Below are 24178 nucleotides of genomic sequence, written 5' to 3'. Positions count from 1 at the left end.
CAAGTTTTTTAGAAATAAGAAACAACAAATTCTGATCAAGTTAATTTGGAAAAGATGACAATTGCTGATAAGAAGAAGCTGTTATGGAAGAAAGCTACTCCAGTTGAACCAAAATCCAATTTTATGATGAATCAACTTACAACATTTGGGTTGAGATCCAAGCAACCTAGAGATAAAGCTAGATTAAGTTCTGATGAAAAAAAGATACAAACATGAGTAGAAGTTACTCTAAGAGATCCTTTCATATTGATAGACAAACCATATGAACAAATAAAATAAAAGCACCTTGACAAAGTGTTGTCTGCTCAAATCGTGATAGATGTTCATGATAAGGAAAATCTAAAGGAGAAATTGATTTTATTTCTCAATGACGGATTAAATTACAGACTAGCTGATACTGATGTACCAATGATTATTGAAGATGATGGAAGAGAAATTCCTATGCTGAAGAATTCTTCTAAGGTGGAAGTTATTCTGAAAGGAAAATGCTTATGTTATAATGAAAACTCTTCACATCCTAGAGTTATCAGACTTGGTGATGGACTTGAAAGATCATCAATTCAAGCTCTCAGAACATCCATTTATCAAATTGGTGATAGTAAAGATGAAGAACTAATGCAGGTCAAAGCACAGTTAGTTGAATTTCTGAGGAAAGCTGAAGACAAGCTGGTAAAAGATTTTGTTAAGAATTATTATGGATTCAGATTGATCCATTGATATTGGTAAAACTACAAGGACTGTAAGTTGTAGTTAATAGTCTTATTAAACTCTCATTGCATTTGAACTTAAATGTTTTTGACAACATCAAATCTGTTAACTTGTATATTTTTGCACAATTTACAAGTTGGGGGAGATTGCTAGATATAATTGAGATGTCATGTTTAGTTTTCAGATCTTCACAAACAGGAAATATCAGTACTTACTGGAATCAGTACTTACTGGAATCAGTACTTACTGGAAGTCATAAATTAAGGATATCAGAACTTAGATTATCAGAAGATAAATATTAGAAGATGGATATCAGAACTTAAGTACGAGAGGACTAACAGTTAAGGAAGGAAGCTGATTTACAGGAAAGAAGATCGAGACTAATACAAAGAGAAGATATGCATGGAAAGAGTTAGAGGACTTAAAGAATTGTATAAGATATCTGATTGATATATTTTAGGAGACATAATTATATTCCATATCAATTAAAGTTATCTTGTAACTGTGCACTATATAAACACATACATAGGTTTACACTATATGTGTTATCATTATCAAGAAGATCATACATTGTAACCTAGCAGCTCTCGTGATATTTGTTCATCACTGAGAGAGAACAGTTCCATTGTAACAGAGTTTATTATATCAAATATATCTATTTACTGTTACTTGTGTTCGAAATCGATTTGATTATATTCTATACTGTATTCAACCCCCGTCTACAGTGTTGTGTGACCTAACATAGCACACATATAATATGACACATAAAGTTCACATAATCATGTAAAGCACATAGCACATAAAGCACATAATTGATTTTAGACTTATAATTATTTTTAGAATCGATACTAGACTTGAACTCGCATTAACAACTCTATCTGCTTCGATTTACAATTTTTCGGGATTTATTAGGCTCGATTCGATCCCTAATAGGGTCTACAAGCAATTAACTACCACAAGACAACTCGCTTTCGGAATAAATTATGATTTATAATTATTTTTAATGGAATCGTTTCATTTTTCTGAATCTAAGGGTCTTCGTTTCACTCAAATCGGACTTACAGTTTAATTACTACGAATTAAACAAGATTTAATTAATTAATAATCAACTATAATTAATTGATTATTATTAAATAAACCTTAATCATATTTTTAAATAATTATTTAATATTTATTATATTTTAAAATAATTAATCTTTAATTATTAGGATTAATTATAATTTATTACCATTAATCACAAATTATTGATAATTATACGATTAGATCGATTATTTACAAACAAATAATCGATACGATTAACTATTATGACTCTTCTCGTATAAATAAATAAACTCGAATACTAATTTCAAATCATCAAACCATTACTCGAATTATTCAACTAAGTATCGAATCATTAATCACGTTATTCGATCTATTTAATCTCATTTATTAATCACTTACTTAATTATAAAATAGTAGATAATTAATTAAATAATTGGATAAATAATTAAATAAATAATTTCAAATTTCTAAATTAATAAAATAATTTCAAAATTATTTATAATATTTTTCAGATTTTAAAACTGATTTTTAATTTATTTTTGAAATTATTAAAAACTGATTTTGATTTTTATAAAATTAACTAAATAATTAGAATTACACAAACAGAAAACAGGAACTGGTTTTGGGTTTTGGGTTTCGGGGGATCGAACCCAGGTTACTTTTCGGGTTAGCAACCGGGTCGACGGGTCACGAAGAACAGCCCGCGGCTGCCCAGAATCCGGCGCCGGCGGCGTGTTCCGGCGAGTCCTTTTCCCCCCATCCCCCTCCGTTTCGATTCCTTTAATCACCGATTCCACCCGTATTCCTTCCTTTCTTTCCTGTTGCTGCAACAACCACGCATGGCCGGCCTTCCTCGTCTTCTCCGGTCACCCGAGGTTGTGACGACTGATAATTTTTCGACGTAATTAAGTCAATAAAGTATGTTTTATGTGATGTGATTCTAATTGTGTAATTAAGTGTTGATTAATTGTCTTGGCTGTATATTAGAATATAGGAGCGTAAATAAAAATGTTCCAATTTAAAGAGTCAACTTAGGAGTTAAGCTGTGTTGTCGGGCCGTCAGGTATAACGAAACCCGTCCTAATAAGGAGTTAAAGAATATAAAATGTGAATTATGTGCGATTGAGTGAAATGAATGTTTAAATAAAGTATTTCGTCCTAAGTGACGTGTTGGTCGATAATGATAATGAGAAGCGTAATCGAAACGCTGAGCGTCGGGCCGTCAGGCTGAACGTGTCCCGGTTTCGCGTAAAAAGGATAAAAGATTAAAGAATGACAAATTCTCTGATCAGACCTGAGTTGTTATGTGACCGTATATGTGTGATTACTTGTCTGTGTGCATGAATATGTGCTCTGTGACATTTTTATGAATTTGAAGGAATTATTTGATTTAAATAAAGGTTTATTTAACCTTCATGCATTTTTATAAAATTATCTGAGTAAGATAGAAACATGGGATTTGTTTTGTTATCTTCATAGTGGATTTATTTGGTGGTCATTGCATTTTAATTGATTTTTATGTGGGAAATGTTATTATTAAGGCAAGCTTGCGAAATTCATATAAAATCAACCGTCCGCTCAAAAATCTATTATGAGTAATGGTTGAAAAGCTAATTTTGAGTTCTACGTATTAAAATTGTCACTTGCAATAATTTTTGACTTTTCGAGAGAGATATATTTTATATTTGATTTTTATTACATTTGAGTAAAAAGAAAGAATTAATTAAGCATAAAAGGGATTTAGTAGATTACTAAAATGCCCTTGCCTTTGATAGTTTATAAACACACCCCCCCCCTTTTCTTTCTTTCTTTCCCGTGAGCACCCTTCCCCCCATCTCCCTCATTTTCTTTTCTCTCTCACTCTCTCTCTCGAACACTCTCACTCTCTCTCTCGGCTTTCTCCATCTCTCTTCTCTCTCTCTTGCATGCAACACTCAAACCTCACTCAAACTCAAAGATATTGCTCTCTTTAGTCTCTATTTTCGGTAGACATCTCAATTTCCATTTGCATGTAAGTGTTGTGTAAGTGTTTTGTTGTTGATCTCTATGGTTGTGTTCAAGGAAATTGATTTCTTGATACAAAACTATAAGAGTGGATTCAAGTGGATTATGTGGTTTAAAACTCAAGAGGAGACCCGTTTCGGGCTCTCTTAAGTTCGACCACCACCGGCTATGATCCAAGGAGAGCCGGTGGAGTTTTTATGATATGATAATTTGATTTTTAAGCTTTGCATGTTTTGGTTTCTTGAAGGTTTGAAAAGGGTTTTGTATTTTTAAAAACTCAAGTATGTGATTGATAAATGGATTGTATCGATGGTTTTAAAAAAAGAGAAATTGGATGTGTGTAAATGATTTGTTACTTAGAAAATCAAAAATTAAGGTTTGCATGTTGGGTTATAATTCGGCTTTGTGCTAATTAAAAAGGGGAATTGAATTTGACGACTTGATCTTAGCTTATTTAGTATATAAAGTAATTGCATGTTAGTTTTAAAGAAGATCAAGTTATGCATGTCAATGTTTAGTCCTTGAGTTGTGAATTTTGGATTTTTGCCGAATAGAAAATGTGTTTAGAAGGGATTAATTTGATAATTAAGTGGATGCATGTTGATTGAATGAATTTATTAAAGTTGAAGTCACTAGGTAATCTTGGTTTTGGTGTTTAATGAATTGAATGACTAAGAAAAGGTTTAAAACAAGTTGGGAATGTAATTTAAGACTTTGCATGTCAAAATTTATCCTTGCAAGCATGATTATTGGAAAAACCCGAATGGGTCTTAGGCTTAAAAAGAGAATTAAGTTGATTTTGCTAAATATCTTAGTGGCTAATGAGAACCTGATTGCATGACCATGATTGGGTGGTGTTTATGTTTGAATTTTGATAATCAAAACAAGGTGTGGATTTTCGATTCTTAATGTGATTATGATTCGGATTTTTGAATAAAAAGGATGAAGTTTAATTGCGTAAATGACTCTTGTGATTTATATTATTTGTGTTTGATTATTTGAGATGGAAATTGAGTATACATGGTTGTGTTTTATGTGTATGGCCGAATGGTATATAAGTAGAAAAGCGACTGATTTGATTTCCAATACCTTGCTAAGTGATTGCATGTGAAATCCTAGGAGATATGTGATTCATTTGTGTGATTGGTTGTTGTTATGGTTCAAATTAAGGAATAAAAAAAAGGGAATTAAATGGTTTGTTATTAAAGAACTATAAGTGACAGTTATGGTCGCAAAAGGTTTATTTGTGAATAAATCATGTACTCGTAAGAGTTATATTGGTATGATTTGAGATATGGTTAAGGTCAAGCAAGTACGCGTCGATCGATAAGTATATATAAAGATATAAAGGTTAAGATAAAATATATATGATGTGTGATGTGCTATGTGCTTATATGTATAAGCTATATTCGTATACTCGAGTCAAGGATATAATCGAGTTATCGTATTGAGCGATCGTTCTGGGAACGAGAGTTGAGAAACTGATTAAGGTTTTGGTTTTTATTGTAGATTCGGAGCGTGAGGGCATTCAGGCTAGGAAAGGAAATGGAATACTAGGTGACAGTAGTTCAACCTTCAAGAAAGCAAATTCAGGCAAGTAACTCTCATTACTTGTGAAAATGTTTATAGAGAGGTTGATGTTCATACCATGTAGAGTATGATGTGTTAATTAATGAACCCTGTTAATGACTTGAGATATCCTGTTTTGATTCTGATAAACTGTTATTGATAAGCTTACTGATTCAACCCTTTGATAACCTATCCTTTATGTTCAAGATATTTATTAAGCCGTGAAGTGTATTGAACCCTATAATTATCCTTGCGAACCCTGTTTAATGATACTTTATTTCCTGATCACCCTATTGGTCCCTAAACAGATGTTGATTCCTCTAACTGAAGTACCTTGTTATCCTTGATACCGAATCCGTAAGAATTGTTCCTTGCTTATCTTTGAATCATTCCCTGAACTTTGTTTTCTTAAAATTTGACTTAAGAATGAGTTTTGACTCGAAAGAGTCTGAATAATTTCATATTCTTGGTAATGATAAAAATGGATTTTAGAAAACCTATTTGTTTTTCCAACTCAAGGTTTTCCAAACGAATTCCTGATGGATTGGATTGGGACGTAAGAGGCTAGTGGGACTAGTCCAGTCATGGTAAGAGGCTAGCGGGGCTAGTCCAACTTAAGGCTGAAATTATGCCGATTGGTACCTTAAAGACCGGATGGAGGTCGGTACGGGCTGATCACCCGTATTATAATGAAATGGAAAGATAAAGTGATCCAATCAAGGGTTCTAAATGATTATTTAAAAGGGAACTGAAACTTTCTGTTCAGTAAATTGATTCTTGAATATGAAAATGGTTTATATTGTTTTGAAAAGAGTTGATTATGTTAATGTGAAGCTTAAAGCTCAAGAACCCTGATTCTTAAATCTATTGATCATATGATTGATTCCATATAATGAAATACTATTGCTTTCCTCTTTTTGAAAGATCTATTCTGATCCATTAATGATTTGTGATGAATGTCGGCTTTCGTCCTGCATTGAGCCTTGTTCCTTGAAAGCCCCACATTATCCTTCAAAACCTTTCCTTAACCCAAAAGCTGGAAATCTGCCACCTAGAACAAATAAAGTAGAATGCCCTGAGTTTGGTAAAGTATATTGTGGATTGATATCGTAGAACTGCTTTATAGTTACTTGCTGAGTTTTATACTCATATGTTTTGTTTTAATCTAACCATGGCAGTTAAGCAAGAAGATGGTCAGGCTTAGGCGCACTGCTCGTAAGAGCGTACCTGGTGGTCCCTATCGTGTTGAGGGCTTCTGGTTGCCAGAGCAGGTAGTGGTATTTTTGAGTGAGCACGCGCCTAGAAGGAAATCTGTAAAGATACAATGGGTTATATGTCGGTTCCCAGCCGGAATCGATATTGTCTATTTAATAATATTTTGGGGTTGTAAGTTGTATCTTATGATTGGTAGTTGTAATCTTGTCTCATACTTTATCCTGTTGATCTTGTTAGTAGTTAATCGGGGTTTATGCTTATTTAATTATTAGATTAAAGGTGTGTGAGTCCTCAATTACTAACCCCGAGATTGAGGGTGTCACAAGTTGGTATCAGAGCTACAGGATCTAGTCCCTGAGACAAGTTCGTAATAAAAAGGGTATTTTGGGTATATATCTATATCGCGAGAGAGTTCGACTCATGTAGAGTTGAGTTAGACTATTAGGTATAGTCTAAGGAAAGTGTGTATCAGTTAGAGTGGAAACTAGAGTTAGGGTGTGAGTTAGCTGGAAGCTTTATTTAACCCTAACATTGTTTCTTGGTTGCTGTTTTGTGTTTTCTCTCAGGATCTTAGTAGTGGTAGTGACTCGGACTCAAAGAATAGTTTGACTGGTACCCCAGTGGACCCCATTCCACCCTCTCCAGAGGATCCTGTGTATGTTAGTTCAGACCCAGAGGAGGACCCTTCTGAGAGTAGTGAGATCCCTATGCAGATTTCACCCTTGAGGCCAGATTTAGAAACCCCTGCCCCTGAGCCAGAATCTGAGATGCCTAAGACTGTACCTGTCAGTGTTGGTGGCAAGTTAGCCCAGGATCGAGACTTTGTTTACTCCCGCATTCCTGAGTTGGGAGCTTTGGTGGATAGGCTAGACAGAGAGTCTAGGCAGAGTGCTTCAGTTATGGATGATGAGTGGCGAGTTGGGGTGATGATGGTGGAGCAGGTTGCCAGGAGGAGACTGGATGAGGGACCATCCACTAGTGATGCTGATGCTGAGGCCCGGAGGCTGCATAAGATCATTCGCTGGATGTTGGTTGTGTTGAGAGAGATTCTAGATGAATAGACGGGACTGTTGGTTGAGCCCGTAGATTGTTATTTTTCAGCGCCGGTAGGCTTTGGGATACTTGGTCAGATGCCGGGATCCCTTTTTAATTTATCTTGTTGTATTTTAGAACTATGTTGTAGCAGTAGCTGTAAGAAGTTAGGGGTAGATAGGGGGATATTTTCCAGTTTTTCCTCTGTTTAACCCTGCTATATTATTCTACCTTATTTCAAGACCTGTGATAGCCACACTTATCTTTATGTACCCTTTGTTTATATAAATCCATTGTCTTGTTTTCCATTGTACACTTTAAATATCTCATAAACTGTTCTCAATATCATATTTCCATACAACCATGTTTCCATATAACCATGTTTAAAATTCGTAAAACCCTGTTTTATGCCATGATAAAACAACACTGATATGAGAATTATGTAGTAATAGGATTGCATGTGCAAATTGGGTAAAACTTAAAAACCCACAAAAGAGATTTTATAGAAACTGTTGTTATATGCCATGCCATCATATTGCTAAATAATTGCTCAATCAGGTTTGTAAGAAATGTCCAACTCACCAGATCACCAAGAAGAAGAAATTCCAACCCAAGACCCAGAAGTAAACCCAGAAACCACCATGATGAGCAGACTTGCTCAGCTTTTGCAACAACCTGTGGCCCCTAAAGTTGGAAACTTCAAACACTTTCAATCTGTTCATCCCCCAGAGTTCTTAGGTTTGCCAGACCCAATTAAAGCTCAGTCGTGGTTGAGAAATGGAAAAAGCTTTTGAGTTAGCAGAAGTTAAGGACGACAAGAAAGCTCAGTATGCAAGTTATTACCTGAAAGATGAAGCAAGTTTCTGGTGGGAGTCTTCAAAGGCGTTGTTGGAAGGCAAGGACTTAACATGGGAGAAGTTCACTGAAATGTTTCTGGAGAAGTATTTGCCGAGCTATATGCAAGATCAGTTGGAAATGAAATTTCTGGACCTTAGACAAGAGGATATGTCAGTAGCGGAATATGAAGTGAAGTTCTCGGAATTGTCTAGATTCGTACTTGAATATGTGAATACAGAAGCGAAGAAGGCTAAGAGGTTCCAACAGGGACTTAAACCGTGGATTAGGAGTCAAGTAGCATTGCTGGAGATCAAGAATTATGCTGCCTTGGTTCAAAAGGCAATGATAGTGGAAGGTGAGCGGGAAGCTGCAAGGAGAGAAAATGAAGGAAGGAAGAGGAAATTTGAAAGCTCAGAGCAAGAGCATGGAAGTTCAAAGTTTAGAGGGAAGTTTGGCAAGAATGGTGGAGGTCAGAACCAAAAATTTCAGAAATTTAAACCCGGTAACGGAGCTCAGAAGAACCGTTTCCAGAAAGCAGGACAACCGGGGAAGGATAACAGGCCCCAGATTCAAGAATGCAAAAATTATGGAAAGAGACACCCGGGAAGGTGTAATAAGTTGGATGTGACGTGTTTTAAGTGCAACCAGAAGGGACATTACTCTTCAGAATGCCCAAGTAGAGCGAGGCAAGCCTGATTTGGCTTGTTTCAAGTGTGGTAAAGTGGGCCATATGGCCAGGAATTGCAAGGAGCCTGTTCAGAAGGATAATGTTCTTAGGATTGCTGGACCGCCGTCTGTCCCAGCACCATCAGCTCAACCCAGAGCTAGAACTTTTAACATGACGATGAAAGATGCGGTACAAGATGTGGACGTGGTAGCAGGTATGCTTGTTATTAACTCAGTAGAAGTAAAAGTATTGATGGATTCTGGAGCAACTAGATCTTTTATATCTGAAAGTATTCTTGATAAGTTAAATTGTGTTGCGTACCCTCTAGAACCTAATTTGATTATAGAGGTAGCAAATCAAGAGAAAGTTATTGTTAATAAGATTTGTCCCGATTGTGATGTGACTATAGAAGGTCAGCACTTTTCTGCTGACTTAATTCCCTTTAAGTTAGGAGAATTTGAGGTTATACTAGGAATGGATTGGTTGTCAAACCATGAAGCGCAAATAGAATGTAAAAGTAAAAAGGTGAAGTTAAGAACCAAGGATGGAGAAGAGGTAATATTCAAAGGAAAGAGGAAAGAGAAGAAATTCCTAACGGCTATTGAGGCGAGAAGATTAATACGTCAAGGATGCGAAGTTTATTTAGCTCATGTCATGGATATGGAGAAAGAATCTTTAAGGATCGAGGATATTCCGATAGTAAGAGATTTTCCGGATGTGTTTCCTGATGAATTGCCTGGACTACCTCCAGACAGAGAAATTGATTTACGATTGATTTGGCTCCTGGAACGAAACCAGTGTCGAAAGCTCCCTATCGCATGGCGCCAGTCGAGATGAAGGAATTGGCAGCTCAGTTGGAAGAATTGTTGGACAAAAGAGTAATCCGATCGAGTGTATCCCCGTGTGGTGCATCGGTGTTATTTGTAAAGAAAAAGGATGGAAGTATGAGGTTGTGCATTGATTACCGCAAACTGAATAAATTGACAATTAAGAATAAGTACCCTCTACCGCGGATCGATGACTTGTTTGACCAGTTAAAAGGAGATTCGTGTTTCTCCAAGATTGATTTAAGATCTGTGTATCATCAATTAAAGATTAAAGCAGAAAATATACCCAAGGCTGCGTTTCGAACGAGATATGGGCACTATGAGTTTTTGGTAATGGCATTTGGCTTGACGAATGCGCCAACCGCATTTATGGATCTTATGAACAGAGTGTTCAAGCAATATTTGGATAAGTTCGTTATTGTGTTTATCGACGATATACGGATTTACTCCAAGACGGAAGAAGATCATAAGGAGCATTTGAGGATTTTCTTGGAAATTCTGAGGAAAGAGAAGCTGTATGCTAAGTTTTCGAAGTGTGAATTTTGGTAAAGGAAGTACAATTTCTTGGTCATATAGTTAATAAAGAAAGAATCAAAGTGGACCCAGCCAAGATAGAAGTTGTAATGAATTGGGAAAGACCCAAGACTCCTACAGAAGTCAGAAGTTTTTTGGGATTAGCCGGATATTACAGGAGGTTTGTGCAAGATTTCTCTAAGATTGTCATTCCGTTAACGAAGTTGACAAGAAAGAACGAGAAATTTGTATGGACGGAAAAGTGCGAGGAAAGTTTTCAAGAGTTAAAGAAGAGGTTGGTAACCGCCCCAGTGTTAGTGTTACCAGATGAGAAAGGGGAATTTGTGATATTCAGTGATGCTTCATATAAAGGACTTGGATGTGTATTAATGCAACGCGGGAAGTTAATAGCATATGCGTCAAGGCAACTCAAGCCGCACGAGAAAAAGTATCCAACGCACGATTTGGAATTGGCAGCAATTGTGTTTGCCCTTAAGATTTGGAGGCATTATTTGTACGGGGAAAAGTGTGAGATTTATACGGATCATAAGAGTTTAAAGTATATCTTTACTCAGAAGGAATTGAATATGAGACAAAGAAGGTGGTTGGAATTGATCAAAGATTATGATTGTGCGATAAACTATCATCCTGGAAAGGCAAATGTGGTAGCAGACGCTCTAAATTGCAAGGAAAGGTTGAATATGTTAACGTCATCGGAAGAATTGATCAAAGAATTTGAAAAGATGGAAATAGAGGTGCAGACTCCAGAATTTGGAGGTGAAGCTATATATGCAATGTCATTTCAACCCGAAATTTTGGAAAAGATTCGATGCTGTCAAGAGCAAGTGATGAATCGCGAAAAGGATAAGTTGACAGGAGAAGAAATTAAAGGTCAAAAAGATGGAAAAGGAATACACCGTGTTAACTCACGTATTTGGATACCTAATGTTGTGGAACTAAAACACGAGATTTTGCAAGAAGCGCATAACTCGAGATTTTCAATTCACCCTGGAAGTACGAAAATGTACCAGGATTTAAAAGGAAGTTATTGGTGGCCAAACATGAAGAGGGAAATTGCAGAATGGATAAGTAAATGCTATACGTGCCAAAGAGTCAAAGCGGAACATCAAAGGCCGAGCGGATTGCTTCAGCCACTGGATATACCTGAATGGAAATGGGAGCATATAGCGATGGATTTCATGGTAAGATTGCCTAAGACCAAGTCTAATCATGATGCGATTTGGGTGGTAATCGATCGGTTGACAAAGTCAGCACATTTCTTGCCAATAAATGAAAGATTTTTGTTAGAAAAGTTGTTCAAATTGTATTTGGATGAGATTGTGATGCGTCATGGAGTTCCTGTATCTATCGTATCTGATAGAGATCCAAGGTTAAACTCGAGATTTTGGCGACAATTCCATGATCATTTGGGAACTAAGTTGAAAATGAGTATGACATATCATCGCAGACAGACGGACAAAGTGAAAGGACAATTCAGACAATTGAAGATATGTTGCGAACCTGCGCAATAGATTTCAAAGGAAATTGGGACGATCATTTGCCGTTAATTGAGTTTTCCTACAACAACAATTATCACACGAGTATTGGCATGCCGCCTTATGAAGCGTTGTATGGAAGAAAGTGTAGGTCCCCTTCATATTGGGAAGAAGTTGGTGAACGCAAATTAATTGTCCCAGAGCTAGTTCAACAAACGAAGGAAAGGTAGAAATGATTCGAAAGAGATTAATTGCAGCTCAAGATCGACAAGCAAAGTACGCAAATCAAGAACGTAAAGATGTGCAATTCGAATCTGGAGACAAAGTCTTATTAAAGATATCTCCTTGGAAGGGTTTAACCCGATTTGGAAAGAAAGAAAAGTTGAGTCCTAGGTATATTGGACCATTTGAAGTATTGCATATGAGTTGGCGCTACCCGCGCAAATGCAACACCTGCACAATGTATTTCATGTATCTCTTTTGAAAAAGTATAATGCTGATGCGAGCCATGTGATCGAGTTGAAACCAGTGGAAATCCAACCAGATTTGTCTTACGTGGAGCAACCAATGCGAAATTTTGGACCGAAAAGAGAGGACACTCAGGAATAAAGTTGTACCTCTAGTTAGAGTATTGTGGAGAAATCTGCTAGTCAAAGAATCGACTTGGGAATTAGAATGCGAAATGAAAGAAAAGTATCCCCATCTATTTGCTTAGATTAGATTATGGGGACAGAATCCTTTTAAGGAGGGTAGATTGTGACGACTGAGAATTTTTTGACGTAATTAAGTCAATAAAGTATGTTTTATGTGATGTGATTCTAATTGTGTGATTAAGTGTTGATTAATTGTCTTGACTGTATATTAGAATATAGGAGCGTAAATAAAAACGTTCCAATTTAAAGAGTCAGCTTAGGAGTTAAGCTGTGTTGTCGGGCCGTCAGGTAGAACGGAACCCGTCCTAATAAGGAGTTAAAGAATATAAATGTGAATTATGTGCGATTGAGTGAAATGAATGTTTAAATAAAGTATTTTGTCCTAAGTGATGTGTCGTTCGATAATGATAATGAGAAGGGTAATCGAAACGCTGAGCGTCGGGCCGTCAGGCTGAACGTGACCCTGGTACGCGTAAAAAGGATAAAAGATTAAAGAAGGACAAATTCTCTGATCAAACCTGAGTTGTTATGTGACCATATATGTGTGATTACTTGTCTGTGTGCATGACTATGTGCTCTGTGATATTTTTATGAATTTGAAGGAATTATTTGATTTAAATAAAGGTTTATTTAACCTTCATGCATTTTTATAAAATTATCTGAGTAAGATAGAAACATGGGATTTGTTTTGTTATCTTCATAGTGGTCCTAGAGACTTTTTAAAAATAATGAATGGATTTATTTGGTGGTCATTGCATTTTAATTGATTTTTATGTGGGAAATGTTATTATTAAGGCAATCTTGCAAAATTAATATAAAATCAACCGTCCGCTCAAAAATCTATTATGAGTAATGGGTGAAAAGCTAATTTTGAGATCTACGTATTAAAATTGTCACTTGCAATAATTTTCGACTTTCCGAGAGAGATATATTTTATATTTGATTTTTATTACATTTGAGTAAAAAGAAAGAATTAATTAGGCATAAAAGGGATTTAATAGATTACTAAAATGCCCTTGGCTTTGATAGTTTATAAACACCCCCCCTTTCTTTCTTTCTTTCCCGTGAGCACCCTTCCCCCCCTAAATTTAGGCCGGTACTATTCATCGATCCAAATTTGAACCGAGATTTAGGTCACTGTTGGGTTAATTTGGACCGAAATCGGTCAAAATTTGGACCTTTAGGCCACTCTTGGAGTTGGACTTAAGAACGAAATTTTTAGACATTACTTAAATTCAATCATTTAAAGTCAATTCCATTTGGTGACATAAATATGAAGGTAACATCAATTTTAAATAATTTCAATTTAACATTAAATTGTCCATTTTACAGATACAAAACTAATCTGGAAATAATATTGCTAATTTTCAATAAAATTATTGTTAATAATATGACATATGATACTCGTAATATGAATAAATTGAGATTTTAGTTGTGGAGATCTCAAGTTTATTCAAAAAATTCCTAATATTTTGATTTTAATATCATACTTTAGTGGGTCAAAAAATGAGACCAAATATTCAGCTGATAATTAAAAATTTATTCAAAAATTCTAAAACAAGATGATACTTTATAATTGTGATAAGTTGGTTTCGTAAAATAAAGAAATGTTCCGAAAACCTGTCACTTAAAGGTTATAAAGTTCACGCAACAAACTAGGCCAATGAATTAATATGCTGAACAATAGAGACACAACTTTGATCTGTATGTTTTACAGTGTTTTTGCGAGGCGTAGAATCGGGTTCTGAAATATTCTTCAGTAGCAATCAAAGTGACTCCGTTCGGTTCCTCGCTAACGTAAACATGAAGGATACATCATCCCATCACCAGCTTCTAGTTGACTGTGAACTTCACCTAAATATTTAGGATATATGCCGGGAAGGTGACTTTGAAAATGAACTCCAAGTAAATTTCTAAGCAATTATAAATAATGTGCAACGGGATGCGATATTTCATATATACATTATTACTAGAATGTTCAGGATCTTATTATTTTAAATTTATTATAACGACTATAAATATTCTACAAATCTCTTCTAAATGGAACACTAATATAATTTAATTTAGACACATTTTTATAACCTACTTAATTTCATTCACATTAACACAAATTTAATTAGTTAAAAATATATTTATAATCAAAATAATAATACAAATATTAAGATGATAATCATTTAAATATATATATAGATAGATATATGATATAGATATAGATATAGTCAAGTTATATGAAGATTACGTTTTTTTGTGGAAAATCACGGAAACCACTTATATTCTACAACTAAATCTTGCATAAAAATAATATAAAATATATTATTTTATGAATTATATTCTACAAATATCATTATTTTTTTCAAAATTTTGAATATCATATATGTACTGCATGTAAACATTAAAAAATATTTTATTGTACGAAACATATTTAGTTTGCAGAACATTTGTTCAAATTACAGAACATATACATTATAGTTATTAAACTTAAAATGATCTTCTACCATTTTAATGAATTAGTGATATTTGTAAAATATACTTCACAAAATAATATATATCATAATATTTTAATTGCGAAACATTGGTGATCTACGAGATCTCCGATAAAAATGTGGTCTGCATAAAAAATATCTCTATATATATATATGTATATATATAAGAAAAATATTAGGTATCCGGAATTAATTTTCAAAAACATTAGACAAATACTTACATATAATGTGTATACTTGATAATTTTAATACTAAGATCTGGCCTCTCATACATATATATTTGCATACGAATTAAAAATCTGACCCACATAGATAACCATGCATACATAATTTAATCTATTTCGAGTGATATCACGTCACATGATTAAAAAATGTATAGGGAACTATTTCGGAGTAGCTGTCCTTGCTCCATATATCCATATATAAACCAGTGCTAGTGCGGATAGTAGAACTATATAATGAATTTATTCCGAATATCTGAAAGGAAATCCGAGAGATTTACATTTATTTACATTATTATATAATAATAAAAGTAAAGACTAAATGTTACGGCTGAACATAAATTAAAACAGCGAATTGTTTGGCAGCAGGAGCGGCGGGCGTCTCCGTGTAGGCCTGCCAAGTTGACGTTGAAATGGGGTCCCAACAAACACGGCTTAAGTAATTGCGCACCATGAGCAGGCACCAGCCTGACTTGTAGTAATTTGTTTTACAATCAACTGTTTTGGCATTTTTGTTGGAACATTTCAAAGCACATACTCACATGCGCAACAAGTACAACGTACATGTATGCAAGTTGCGTGGCCAGTTTTTTTGGCTGTCCTAGTTATTTTCCCAAAAACGTTACTTTCGTTTTGTTTGGTGGATTTGGAAAGTGTGGTTTTGTAGTTGAAGTTTGAACAGCCATTGTATAGTTTGTTGGCGTATCATCGTCATCTCTGATACAGATTACCTTCCTGTTTAAAATTCAAATACCGGAAGTTAACGACCTAACTACGGTAGGATCCTTGATATCCAGTAAAGAAAACAAATGGAATAATACTGACATGATTTTCAAACATCTTTAATTATTAACATTATCAGGGATGATTACGATGTGGGTTGTGTGTGTGTTTTTTTAAGTCAAAAATCAAACCACACGTATTGTTTGATCAAATTTTTAAATCATACTCCCAACGTATAACCTCAAAAATCGCATAAGCCACGTCACGAAAATACGTTACAGCGTGGTGCGATTTGTACAGTTTAGTTATTCAAAAAAATAATTTTTACATACAAATATAATAAAAAATTAGCTAATAAGAAAGTTAAAAATAATATATTTTTGATTAAAAATAAAAATATGTCGATAATTTGTAGTATGTAAGCGAACATTTATAACACAAAATTATACAGTAGTAAATAAAAAATGAAACTATAATTTATAAATATATCTATATTATATATATATATATGAAATTGCGGTGCATTACAGTTTGAATCACAATACTAAAATGTCAAATCGCAAATCATATAGCAAGCTTTTTGTCAAAAACTCAAACTGCAATCGTATTAAAAAAATTAAAAACCGCATTTTGTGATGTGGTATGGGGCGGTGCGTGCGGTTTGTGCGATTTGATGATAACCCTAAACATTACCATCAATTATCCAAGTGCACCCAACACCTATTTGATCTACTTCTTTACGGAATATCGATGGTTCGAATTTTATTAAAAATAAGTATTTGTGTGTAATTAACATAAAAAAGTACTGTATATTTAAATTATTATTAAATATAAAATGGGTCCATGTGAGTATGTTTAGTAAAAAAAACTAGGAAAAATAAAATTATTTAAGTGACGCCTTTGAAGTTGGTTAATGATTTCAAGCTCGTTTGTATTCCAATTATTGGAATCAATAGGCCCTGGAAATGTAGCCCAGATTGCATGAATGAATATAATTTTTGTTCATGACCATGTAATAATACAATTTAGATGGGCTTGGTGGCCCATGTGACCATGTCATTATATTTTCATTTAAGCAAGTGATTTTAAGCTTGTTGTCGGCGACTCTTTTTTTGTGCTTACAAAACATGTTCATCTACATAAATGGATTTGTTAGTAAATTCAAGCATGTTCGTCTAGATGTAATGTCTTCGTGTATTTTCCTTGAGCTATGTCCGATCAGCATTTAGGGGTGTTTGGATTACCAATTTAATGGTGGGAAATGGGAACTCCATTCTCTTGGTGGGTAAATCAAACTCACCATATCCCTTGGGTTTCCATTTCATTCTCATTCTCATACCTCTCCATTACCATTCCCGATTCTCATTCTCATGATGTATTCAAACGCCTCCTTAGAGATTAAGTTGAAATTAAAATTAATAATAAAATGACTATGAACAACTCTGTATGTTGATTTATTCGAAAATCATGTTGGATCTTCAGGTAAATGTAATTTGTTCTAGGGTGTGTTGCCATTTTCCCTCTAAATATATGCAGTGGGTTAAAATAAAAGATCACTGAAGCTTGTGTATCTAACCAGAGCCATCACATTGAATTGACTGCATGAATTTATCTATTTCAAGTTTTCTCTGCCTTGACGCCTGATAGTTGTAATCTCAAAGAGCAAGTAGAATTATACAATGGACAATCTTCGGCTTGATGATCCTTGACATACTGCGATAATTGATTTATAGTAGTTGTTATACCATAAACCAAGCTTAAAATATGGCAGATACCACAGAAGGTTCCTTAAGGTTTGCAATCGAATGTTTGATAGCAAGTAAATGTTAGTAATATCTCATTGTGAGTTCACTATGTGCTTCTTATATTGAACTAGTTTTTGTCTGGCAAGGGTAAAACCTGAGAAACTGCATATTCCTTCCTAGGGAACTAAACTTTTAACAATATCTGATACAACGATACTCGGATGGGCAGCATGTGAAATTAATGTCTCTCCCCTATATAGCTGATGGTAGAATGTTACGTACTACTCATTCCTAGCCAGAAAATAATTAGAATGATTTGCTCCACAACAAGCTCAAGCTCCTCAACACGCTAGCCAATCTGGCCATTCCTCTTCTGGATTTCAGTCGATGAAGCTTAGCTAGGCAATAGCAATAGTACCTCTTCAGAAAGTTGTCTCAAGTTCCTTTGTTTTTCTTTTAATCTTATTGTTCTTGCTCTTAATCAAGACGCGGTGTCTTTCTTAGAATTGTTTTCCACTTGGCAATAGTGCTATAAAAATTTAGTGGAGACAGCTGCTTAAATTCAATTGATGCCTTGAATCCAGAAGAAAGGATGTACAGAATATTGTGTTTCTAAATAAACAGAAACTTTCAAAATCAAATATCCGACGTCGCGTGCTCATGGGAATGCTTTGTGTTATATCCAAAATTTGGCATTAAATTGACTCGGGTCAAACACGGGCTAGTTACAGGTCACACTCGGCATTGAGTTGTGGGAGTTAGGACGCGTCCAAGCCTACATGGCGCGCCTACTTGAGAAGGGATATGTTACGAGGCGGGGAGAGTGCATGGTCAAGGAAGGACGCGCCCAGGCGTTTTGGACGCGTCAATGTTTATGAAAGTGCTTGGCAAATGAAATCTTATGGTGATGGCACGCGCCTACCTTAGCAAGGATGTGTCGTTGAAGGTGAAATGTTGTGCATGATGGTTTAGAGGAGACGGTGCAAGTCTAATAAGGTTAAGGACGCGCCCTATATTTAGGACGTGTCATGTGACTTTACATGTTATAAGGAACGATTAAAGCAGGGTTGGATTTGTGGAGGTTAGGACGCGCCCAATTGGTTAGGACGCGTCCTGTGTTTGATCTGTATACTTTTGATGTTGAATTCAGGACAAAGCTTGCATGGAGAGGAGCAATGGAGGATTATTTTTACTAATGTATTTGTTGCAGGTACTCTTTGAAGAATTCCCTCCTTGAGACGGTCAAGGAGGGGGATGTCCGTGAAAAGCTTGAAGGCCTCCGGGGGTATGCTTGATGATTGAAGGCCTCCTCCTGTATTCAACGGGTGTCCTCGTTGGGGATGTGGGGTTTACTTTGGTGTGTGCTTTGGGAGCTCTGTTCTTGTATTCAACGGGTGTCCTCGTTGGAGAACTTTGGAGTCATCCTGCACTTTGCACCCAAGAGCTTGGGATCACCTGTCCTGCTATCTTGTGGGTTATCCTCATTCGGGGGACAGGGACGCGTCTGGCATTTGGGGTGAACCGTGGCTATACCTGCGTTCGTAAATCAAGGGAGATAGCTGTAGCGGAGTGTTATCCTTGCGCAGGGAGATGCACTATCCGTGAAGTCCTACGATTACGGACGAGCCTTGGGCCTTTGCGGTTGGGCCTCATAGTTGGACATTCCTAAAGCTAGCGGAAGATGGATATCGGATGAGCTTCTACTGGGCTTAGGAGTAGGAAGTCTAAATTCATTAGACTTCCTGTTCTACGAGAACTACGTCAGGCTTGATCCCTATATAAAGGGTACGTAGGCACATTGAGAGGGTAAGAAGTTGAGAGCTGAAAAGGGAGCCACCACTTACTCTGATCAATCTCAGCCTAAAACAACCACAATCAACCACACACCACTTAAGTTTCCGGTAAAGAACCACCGTCACAGATCTTAGTTCCGGCGAGAAACCTCCGTCAACAAATTGGCGCTAGAAGGAGGGGTGCTAATTAAGGTCGCAATCTTAGGAGGAAAAGATGTCTTACAATCGTGATGGAAGTTCTTATGATGGAAGTGACAGCAGGTCTGAAGGAGAAGGCGGGGGGCGCTCTACTCGCCACGAACCTTACGTTCCCAGAAACATGGCGGATCCACCGAGGGCTCCGGATGTGGGGGGGACACCTCCAGTTCTCATCAGCAACGCTGATATATTGGAGCAATTGTATCGCATGGGGGATACTCTTAACAGTTTTAACTCAAGACTGAACACGGTGGAGCGCCGAAAGACGAGGAGAGGTCGTCGTTTCCCCCGTCATGGTCATGCCTTGGGGAAAGCCCCTGTAGTTGAGGGAGATACCCAGGGGAGCGGGGATAACCCGCGAATCACTCCGCGGCGTTTGCAGTATTCTGATGATGTAGAACCCATTGTGGAGCTTGCGGATGAGGACACTGAAGGCAGAGAAAGGCCTCGCCTGGGCAACCAGGTAGTGCCGCACCCGCATAGGTCTGGGCGTACGATGGCTGAGCGTCGTCGTGCGGAGAACGCTCAAACCAAGATGAGGGAGGAATGGATCTTTCAGCCTTGAAAAGGAGGCTTGGCATAAGGTTGGAGGACGACGATTTGAGGATGTTGCTGGTAGAATGTCAAAAGGAAGGAAACGCCGGAGAAGTGAGGCTCCGTGATACGACGCGTGTGCCCCCCGCATTCCAAAGGGATGACGGGGTGCGGCACTGCGAGCACGAGCGTTCCCCTCCGCGAGGAAGGCCCGGGAATTACTACCGGGGATATCAAAGGAATGGACGAGGAAGAATGGGATATCAATACGGAAGAGCCCCTTACAATGGTAGAATAGGTGGAGCACATTCCGCTGGAGAAGCCCCCGCCGTTATTCCCATAGCTTCCCACAGCGTTACTGGTAATGGGTCTGGGGCGCGTCCTCATGACCAGGACGGCGGGCGGATTCAAGTAAGAATGCAGAACAATGATGAAATTCCGCAACGCGGTCAAGATGAACCTCGCGTATGGGAAAATATACAGGACCAAAATGGTAACATGCCACCGCTGCAGCCTCAGGGCGAGGGGCGGCGAGATCCTCCGCCACACCCGGGGGGTAATCAAGGGGAATTTCAGCAAGTCGCAGAGCAACCCCAACAGCCTAATGTTCAAACCATTCCTGGGGTAGGGACGTTTAATGTGAACGACCTCAAGAGATTGCTCAACCATCTTGAGGGAGGAAGAGTAACGGCGACTGCGCAAGCTCCTTCTCCTTTTGCTGCTGTTGTGAGGGAGGCGCAATTGCCCGCGGGATACAGGAACACAACCAATGACTTGCGTTTCCACGGGAACTCTGATCCTGTGGAGTTCTTGGGGCGTTTTAACATTGAAATGGATGTATATCAAGTACCTGATTTGGCTCGATGCCGTCTCATGGCAACTACTTTTAGAGAGGGCGCTCAGCATGGTTCCAAAAACTTGGTCCGGGTGTGATTTCATCCTGGGAACAGATGAAAACTTTGTTTTTGACACAATTCCAAGCCGCGGTGAAGTATACACCACCTGTTACTACGCTGGCTAATGTGAAACAAAAGGAAAGAGAAAGTTTGACTTCGTATTTCAAGAGGTTTAATGCAGAATCTACTTTGGTGAGGGGTGCCACTGATGAAACATTAAAAATATTGCTTATAGCTGGGTTGCGTGTGGGGACGGATTTCTGGAAGCACCTGCAAGGGAAGGACCCAGTGTCGCTAGCTGATGTGCTTGCGCAGGCGGAGTCGTTCAAAGCGATCGAGCAGTCGCTTGCAGAAACAAAAAAGAATGACAATACCCATAACTCCAAGGGGCGATCCAAGAGAAGGGACAGATCCTTGAGCCCAGATTATCGGCGAAACTCCAGAAGCCCTAACAGGGTAAATACTGTGAGCTCGCGGAGAGAATGGAGCCCACCATTAAATTACGAGAGAAGAGTTAGCAATTATACACCGCTGACGGCGTCCATTGATCATATCTTCGAGGTAAATAAGGATAGAGGAATCTTCAAGAAGCCCGACCGTTTAACTTCATGGCAGAGCAGAGACAAGAAGAAGTATTGTGACTACCATGAGTCTACTGGCCATGACACCCATGAGTGTCGCCACTTACGGGATGAGATTGAGGAATTGATCAAGGCAGGATACCTAGGAGAATGGATTGACAAGGTGAAACGACGCAGGGGACTTGACGACAAAGGTAAGGATGAAAAACTGACCCCGCGGGCGGAGGATGTCGAAAAAATGGCAGAGGTCAAATTTCAGAGGGCTGGTAGTATCAGGGCAATTTTTGGAGGACACCCTTTTGTTGGTGATAGTAATCGAGCACTGGAGAAAAACGCGACATCCACCGCTCACCAACATCCATAGCTTGGAAGATTGACCCCCGAAGGTCTTTAAGGGGGAGTCCGCTGATATTACGTTCAAGGAAAAAGAATCTAGGTGGGTGCATCATCCCCACAACGATGCGCTGGTAATTACCATGCTCATTGGGGCGATGAACGTACATCGAGTCTTCTTGGATAATGGGAGTTCTACAAACATCTTGTACTACAGCACCTACAAAAAGCTGGGTTTTCCAGATAGTGACATGTATTTCGAAGATGCGCACGTCTATGGCTTTACTGGGGAAGCAGTGAGAGTCATGGGTTCTGTCAGGCTTCCCGTCACACTCGGGGAAGGGGCCTTGTCGGTTACCCAAATGATAGATTTCAAGGTGCTAGATCAGGATTCCGTGCACAATGTGCTAGTTGGCAGACCTTGGTTGCGAGCATTCAGGGTGATAACCTCGATACACCACCTGATGATAAAGTTCCCAACGCCAAACGGGGTTGGCAGTCTGAGAAGGTCACAGTATGAGTCACGCGACTGCTATCATAAGGCTGTCAAGGAATTTCGTAGAAGAAGGTATGAAGGGAAAGGTCTCCCATTTGAGGATGCAGAAGATATTCATGTCAAACCAAGTGGAGAGGTTCATGCCCACTATTTCGTTGAAAGCCCCGGGAAGGAAGAAACCAATGTCTCTGGTAATTCTTTTTTGACGCGGGGGCGTATTTCGAGGATCCGTAGCGTAGAGGAAGTGGTGGTGAACCATATCGAGGCAATCATACAGAAAGAGGTTAACGGGGAAAAGTTGGAAGGAAGAAGTGAGATTTTGTAAGGTCTCGGGAATAACCTCAAGGTGGATGCTCCTCAAAATAAGGACGCGCCCTTGAATGAAATTGAGGTTGATGCTCCTCCAAACAAGGACGTGCCCTCAGATGAAAAAGTGGAAGTCGAAGACCCCCGAGACTTTGATTTCGATTTGGATCCCAGGATCCCTATGTCCACCGGAAAAATGGGACCGGCCGAAGACACAATATTTATTCCAGTTGATAAAAATGACCCGAGCAAGATTTTGAAAGTGGGATCTCAGTTGGATGATGAGATGAGAGGAAGTCTTGCCCGCTTTCTAATTGCAAATCTTGATGTTTTCGCATGGAGTCATTCAGATATGATAGGAATCGACCCGGGAGTAATGTGTCACCGTTTAAATATCCTCCCGAATTGCAAGGGCATACGTCAGAAACGCCACCCAGTAAGTGGAGAAAGGGCGATAGCATTAAAAGAAGAAGTAGACCGGTTGTTGGAGGTGGGGTTGATCAAAGAATCGTTCTACCCCGAATGGCTCACAAATCCAGTGCTGGTGAAGAAACCGAATGGGAAGTGGAGGACATATGTAGATTTCACGGATCTCAATAAGGCCTGTCCAAAGGATAGCTTCCCGCTGCCAAGAATCGATCAGTTGGTTGACGCGACGGCGGGGCATGCGTTGTTGAGTTTTATGGATGCATACTCCGATTACAATCAAATTCCGATGTATGGCCCCGATCAAGAACATACATCCTTTATTACGGACAGGGGGTTATACTGTTACATAGGAATGTCGTTTGGTTTGATTAATGTTGGCGCAACCTACCAGCGGTTGGTAAACATGATGTTCAAAGATCAAATCGGGAGAACTATGGAAGTGTATGTGGACGATATGCTGGTGAAATCTGAGGTGACGAGTGACCACATCAAGCACCTGATGGAGATGTTTAATATTCTGAGGAGGTTTCGTATGAAATTAAATCCGCAAAAATGTGTGTTCGGCGTGGAGTCGGGCAAGTTTCTCGGGTTCATTGTCAACCACAGGGGAATTGATGCCAACCCCGCAAAGATCAAGGCATTATTGGATATGAAGTCACCCACCAATGTGAAACAGGTACAGAGTTTGACTGTGAGAATCGCCGCGTTAAATCGATTTGTTTCCAAGTCGTCTGATAGATGCAAGGAGTTTTTCAAGGCGATTAAATTAGCTGGGAAAGACTTTGTATGGATGTCCGAATGTGAAGAGGCTTTCAAAAGAATCAAGGAGCAACTGGGACATCCTCCCATGTTGTCAAAGCCGTTGGATGGGGAAAATC

Source organism: Apium graveolens, chromosome 3 (assembly GCF_009905375.1).
Source record: "Apium graveolens cultivar Ventura chromosome 3, ASM990537v1, whole genome shotgun sequence".
Lineage (NCBI taxonomy): Eukaryota > Viridiplantae > Streptophyta > Magnoliopsida > Apiales > Apiaceae > Apium > Apium graveolens.
Note: the sequence above shows the minus strand (reverse complement) of the source record.